Source organism: Chrysochloris asiatica, unplaced genomic scaffold (assembly GCF_000296735.1).
Source record: "Chrysochloris asiatica unplaced genomic scaffold, ChrAsi1.0 scaffold00086, whole genome shotgun sequence".
Taxonomy (NCBI): domain Eukaryota; kingdom Metazoa; phylum Chordata; class Mammalia; order Afrosoricida; family Chrysochloridae; genus Chrysochloris; species Chrysochloris asiatica.
This window is the reverse complement of record NW_006408604.1, coordinates 3,859,175-3,866,553: the sequence shown is the minus strand read 5'-3', so window position 1 is coordinate 3,866,553 and position 7,379 is coordinate 3,859,175.

Genomic DNA, 7,379 nt, shown 5'->3' with positions numbered 1-7,379 from the left:
TTTCCACTTATAGCAACCCTGAGAAGTAACTGGTGGATTTGAACCGCTTACCTTGCAGTTAGCAGTCCAGTATTTTCTCTTTATTTTATAAAGGAGGAAGCTAAAAATATTAGAAGGGGAATAAAAGTTTATTTCAACCTTATCTTAATTTTAATATTTTCCAAAATAATAGGCCTAAACTAAATCTCATAACTATTTTATTTTCGTTTATTTAATCACTAGAAAGCTTGAACAATCCTTTAAGTATATTCATGGTTACTAATATTCTTGGCCCACTTTTATAAGGAGTTTTACTCTTTTGTTTGTTTTTCCTCTCATTTATGAAAGAAATTAAAGATGGAGAACATTACCTTTTGTTGCTTAAAATAAATATGTTTTGGAAGTTTCCAGTTATATTTATTTCAAAACATAAATAAAATATGTTTTATTGCTCTGATATTAACCTTAAATTGCATTTCTCTTGCAGCTCAAGACTTTATAATTTTACTTTTAATGCATGCAGTGTTTGATACAGGGCATAGTATTTTCTGATTTTTTTCTTTTGCAAATGTAGACCTAGATCTATTGTTTTATTTGTCAGTATTGCTAAGAATATAATAAAGTTAAAGTTAGAAGAACTTGAGTTAAGTTGTGAAAAGTTTTTATAATGAAAATATACTTACTTGGTACCTTTTGAATACTTTTGTAAATGTCGTATGCAACAAGTTGATTGCATTTCAAAAACAACCCTATATAATACAGAAGAGCTGCCCCTAAGGATTTTCTGTTGTTGTTCTTGTCAAGGGCCTTTGAGTTAATTCCAACTCATAGCAACCCTGTTTAGGGTTTCTGAGAAGTGGCTGGTGAGTAAACTGCTAACCTTATGGTACAAACCGAACTTGTGGTCCAGTGCAGTACCCTACAGGACTCCTGGGTTTCCTAAGCTATAATATCTATAGGAGTAGACCTCTGGTTCTTCTGCTGCAGAGCCACTAGTAGGTTCTAACATAGACCTTTTATTTTATTTTATTAAAGTTTTTTATTGTGAATTGAGTGATAGTTTACATGGGAGAGCATCAGCTTTACATTCATCCTATCATATTTCGGTTTCATTTCAATGATTACAATCCCTTCCATGCATCATCATTCAACAGCATTTGCTTACAATCCCCCTGTGTTGTTTTGTTTGTTTATTTGTTTGTTTTTTGGGGGGGCGGATACACTGAACTAACATAGACCTTTTGAGTAGTAGCCAAGTACTTTACCATTGTGCACCAAGGCTTCTCTTCCGTGCATACAACATCATTTTATCCTCATACGAAGATATTCTGAATTCACTTCAGGTTTTGAACTAAGGCTTATTTTACATTCACAATATTCTAAGACTGTGAACTCTTCCTATGTACATCTGACATCCCAATCTATATCTTACCCAGACCTGTATCTTGAACTTTATATCTGTCTACCTACTGACTGGGCCTACTGACTAGTACAGAGGTATAACAAACTCAAAATGTCTGAAATTTTATATAATTTCCCTTTTCTAACCCACTCCTCCTGATTTGCCTGCTTGTGTAACTGAAAAGCATTGCGAATCACATTAAATATGAGGTTTCCTCCACATTTCTTCTGTCATATAATCAATCATCAGTCTTATCAATTCTACCTTCTATGTAGCTCCCAATTTGTTCCACGTTATAGACAGAGTAAAGTAACCGTTTAGAGTCTAGGCAGCTGAATCAGAGAGGTATGGGTCTGAGTCACTGTTTCATCACTTACAAATTATATAAAGTACTTACCTATGTGCAGGGTTTCTGTTCTGTCTGTGTAATGGGAATAATACCAGTTTCTAGCTTTCTCATTCATCACTGAGTGCTTAACATGCTTGGCTGATAACTGAAAGCATAGTAGTTGAGACCACCAATAGATGCTTGGGAAGAAAAGCCTGGCATTCTACTTTCAAAACATCAGCAATTGAAAACTCTGGAGTATAGTTGCATTATTGCACATATGAGGTTGCATCAATCCAAATTGACTGAATGACAATGGGTACTAGAACCTACCTCATAGGATAATTATAAATTTTAAGCAAAGTAATGCTTGCAAATCATTTTTTTGCTTAATATTTTTCAGTAAGCAGTGTTACTTTTAATGTTTTAATGGTATTTATTGTTATTGTAAACCACTACTATCTCATGACTAGATCATTACAACAACCATCTAACTGGCCTTCCTAATTCCATTCTTTGCTTACTACAGTGCAGTGAATTACATCATTTGGTTCTTCATTCTTGGTAAAAAAAAAAAATAGGATCAGTGAAAAAAGAGGAAGACCCCCAATGAGATTAATTAAGACAGTGGCAAAAACAATGGACAAAAACCCAACAGCAATTGTGAGTATGGTGTGGAACCAGGCAGGGTTTTCTTCCGTTGTGCATAGGGTTTCTTTCTATGATTTGGATCTGACTCAATGGTACCTAGCAACAATACCCATAGTCTTTGTAACTCCCATCAAACGTTTTTGCCCTGATGGGTCTGGGAAAGAGAAGATGGAGAAGATGCTGATAGGAGTCTATGAGTCAGCTATGATTGTTAACAGGGTTAATTGTCATTGTAAAAACTTGGGACTCAAATGTGGATTTAATATGAGTCATTTCAGAAGCAGGAGGGGGTCTCACTATCTCATTGTCATCAGAGAAGATCTAGAAGTGGAGCAAGACCTCTGGATTCCATTGAAACTCCTCCATCCAGGAGCAGAAAGCTGTGACACCAGAAAACTGGCATAGGAGCAGCAGCAACACAAACAAGAGACAAAGCAGGGGACAGAGTGATGGGTTTCACAGTCCAAGAGCTAGTAAAGCTGAATTACTTTTGGCAGGAAATTTACTTACTGAGTGGGGTGCTCTAGGCACTTACTTGGGCATCTAGATTTGCTCACCCAAGAAGCTAGAGCTTACTGTCCTCAGACTGAGGGTTATGGTGGAGTGGTATACCCTGTGGGCATTTATTGTTGCTGTTGTTAGGTGCCATTGAGTTGGTACCAACTCATAGAAACCCTATGCTATGTACAACAGAACGAAACACTGCCTGGTCCTTGGCCAACCTCACAATTGTTGCTACACCTGAGCCCATTACTTCTGCCACTGTGCCAATCCATCTTGTTGGGGTCTTCCTCTTTTTCTCTGACTTTCCACTGTACCAAACATGATATCCTTCTCCAGTGACTGGTTCCTCCTGACAATATGTCCAAAGTATGAAAGACAAAGTCTGGCCATCCTGGCTTCCCTGGCTATATTTCCAACACAGATATTTTGTTCTTTTTGCAGTCTGTGGTATTTTCAACATCCTCCTCCAATACCATAATTCAAATGCATCTATTCTTCTACAGCCTTCCTTAGTCACTTTGCAACTTTCACATGCATATTAGGTTATTGAAAATACCATGGCTTGGGTCAGGTGCACCTTGTCCTCAAATTGATATCTTTGCTCTGCAACACTTTAAAGAGGTCTTGTGCAGCAGATTTGCCTAATGAACAACATGTCACTTGATTTCTTAACCGCTGCTTCCATGAATGTTGATGGCTTATCCGAGCAAACTGAAGTCTTTGACAACTTCTATCTTTTCTCCATTTATATGGATGTTGTTTATTGGTCCATGGTGAGGATTTTTGTTTTCTTTACATTGAGATGCAACTCATAACTAAGGCTGTGGCCTTTGATCTTCATCAGCAAGTATTTTAAGTCTTCTTGTCTTTCAGCAAGCAAGATTGTGTCATCTGCATATCACAGGTTGTTAATGAATCTTCAGTCAGTCCTGATGTCACGTTTTTCTTCATTTAATTTATCTTCTCGGATTATTTGCTCAACATGCAAGTTAAATAAATATGGTGAAAGAATACAACCCTGGCACATATATTTTCTAATTTTAAGCCATTCGATGTTTCCTTGTTCTGTTTGAACAACTGCCTTTATAATCAGCCTTAAAAGAGCATTGTAACATTGCCAAGGCTGAGAGACGACTGTCCGTGGGCACTGCAGAAGAGAAACTGTCCAGTTCTGACCCTGAATTGTAACTTGCTAATTTTCCTTATAAACCCTATAACTGTGAATATAGTGCCTGAATTTGGTGTGGCCATTGCAAGATGTTTGGTCTCCTTTATTATAATTCTATGCAAATAAAATATACTTCTGATATTAATTTTTCTCTCCCATAGAATTTCATACTGGAAAGATAATCCACTGGTTAATTAAAAGTTACTCAATTTTCTCAATCCTGGTGAGGTGCTACAGGATAAACACTGGGCTCTTTACCACAAGGTTTGAGGTTCAAGACCACAATTAGAACCTCTGAAATTTTATACAGGTTCGCTGGGTCAGTACCAACTCAATAGAACTTAACAAAAACAACATATACATTGAAATTTTTTAAATGTTAAAGAGCAAAGATACCAATTTGAAGAGTAAGGTGAGCCTGACCCAAGCCAGGCTATTTTCAGTCACTTCATATGTATATGAAAGCTTGACAGTAAATAAGGAAGACCACCTAAGAACTGATACATTTGAATTATGGTGCTGGAGAAGAATATTAAAAGTACCATGCACTGCCAAATGAACTAATAAATCTTTTTTGGAAGAACTATAGCCAGAATGCTCCTAAAAAGCCAGGAGAGTGAGACTTTGCCTCTTATATTTTGGACATATTGTCAGGAAGGACCAGTCCCTGGAAAACGACCTCATGTTTGGTAAAATGGAGGATCAGAGAAAAAGAGGAAGACACACAATTGACCCAGTGGCAGCAACAATGGGTTCAAACGTAACAATTGTGAGGATGTAGCAAAATCAGTGTGTTATTCCATCATTCATAAATAGGGTTACTGTGAGTCAGAACTGGCTTGGCTGCGTCTAACAACACCACCATATTAATACGTTGTAATCCTAGTGTATTAATCCTAGTGTATTAATGAGATTCTCATGAGTTTAGTTAGCATGTATGAAAGACTTTCCTGAAGTTGGAGCATCATTCAGCAAAGCAGTAAACCTGAAATAATTTATATTTACAACTGAAAGGAAGATCCTGAAATAGAATATGAAATGGCCTAAAAATGTTAAATAAATAAATAAAAAGACATAGTTCTTTCTCTTAAACTCTTTTATTATTTTCAACACATCTGGGATGAAAGATAAGCATTTCTTCTCACACTCAGTGGCTTTATAGCTTTTGTAATAAAGTGAAGTATTTGTTTAGTAAAAGACCCAATCATTTAAGCCATAAGACTTATAACTAATTTTGTTGGTTTTTTTTCTCTCCGCTTACAGCATGAGCAAGCAAGTCTTGTGGTTCTTGATTTAATTATTTATCTTTCTTATTGGTTCTATATATTTGTTTTCTCTCACATCATAACTAGCATGATAGCCAGGTGTGTGTGTGTGTGTGTATGTGTGTGTGTGTGTGTGTGTGTGTGTGTAGGCAAGAGTAAGAGAGATATACAGAGAGGGAATATGAATATATATAATTTTAAAAACTCTTCCTAGCAAAATCAATTGGATTTTGCCTCTTTTTATTTTCTTTCACGTTTGACAGGTAGGTACATGAAGATAAGAATCATGATAGGCTGTTGAATAGTTTATCTGTTTGTAGTTTAGCTTCAAATATATGACTTGAAAATTCAGAATAGATACATCACTTGCTGTAGTTCAGATAATTGATTCATAAGTCAGCTACATCAGGCAGGTTTTGATGATATCTTTATAAATAGGCCGAGGCTTTCAAATGCCTGATGGTATCTCTCAAGCTGACATGAAAGGCATTTAGAGGTTGGAATATGCAACCAGTACAACTTGTATTCTAGATACAGTTCATGAGGCCTATTAACTTCCTATAGTACAAGTAACAAAATATCACTGAAATGTAATAAAGTGAATGATAATACAAGAAATGCTTTTACAACTATGTATAAAAGGAACATTGTGAGCTGATAACTTTTATATTTGGTGTTTAGAAATAAAAAGACAGGCAATTTTAAGACCTTTAATGCAAAAGCAAAAATACAAATACAAATAAGAGGTTTAGAAAACTAGAGATAATTGTCCCAGATGCAGCATTGCTGAGTATGTTTCCTCATCTATGTGTGAATTAGACTGAATTTCATTGCAATATGCCATCACCCAATGTGTCTTGATAATTCCAGGTGCATGCACCAAACATCTAAAACTAAGGCAATTGTCATTGAGTCAGTTCCGACTCCTAGTGACCTTCCCAGATGGAGTAAAACCTCTCCTTATGTTTTACGACACTATAAATCCTCATAGGCATCAACAGCTTCATCATTCTTCCATGGAGCAGCTGGTAGATTTGAGCCACCAATCGAGTGGTTAGCAGCCCCAATACTTAACCCACTGTACTACCAGTGCTCCTTTCATTGGTGACATTAGATATTAGGTTAGGAATCTATCAAGCAGCTGTAAACATGCAAGATTCAGTGCTGGAAGTATTATAACCCTGTTGCCATCAACTGGGCACTTCATTCTCCTGGCAATCCTATATAGACAGAGTAGAACCGCCATTCACAGGGTTTTTAATGTTAGGAGCCTTTGGAAGCAGATTACCAGGCCTTTCTTTTGAGGTGCCACTGAGCAGGTTCAAACCGTCAACCTGTTTCCATCAACCAGGAACTCCTAATAGTACTCTCTGGAATACATCTATTTGGTAATTCTAATGGGTCCTCTGAATACCTTGGCTGTGAATTTGTTTGGGTTCTTTACAACTACTGAGAAACAAGCATTCTCTGTTCCATCCCCTTTTCCTCTCCACTGCTCTGATGTATGGACACGTATATCAGTTCTGATTTACACAAATACCTTTTTTGCTTGAAATATTTCCATCTAGGTATGTTTTCTCTACCCTTCTCTGCACCACACACATACATACTCAGTCTATAAGACCCTAGAAAATATATAAGGGAGCTTCCATTACCCTTTAATTCATTTTTTTCCCCACAAACTTTATAAAGTCCCTCATGTGTACCAATTCATTTATTTTTTTCAACAAATATTTATTGATCACTTACTATATATGGGCATAGTTGTACTCTGATTGAATTACTATAAATTGGAATTGACTTGATGGCAACAGATTTGGTTTGTATTTTTATACAATATATAAGGAGCCTTGGTGGCTTAATGGCTAAGATCTCAGAAGGTAACGAAAAGGTCAGTAGTTTGAACCCACCAGCCATTTGTGGAAGAAAAGACCTCTCAATGTGCTCCTGTAAATATGATTGTTGTTGTTAGATGCCACGTGGAGTCAGTTCCAACTCGTAGTGACCCTTTGTACACCAGAACAAAACACTGCCCAGTCCTGCACCATAATCACAATTGTTGTTACACTTGAACCCATTGCT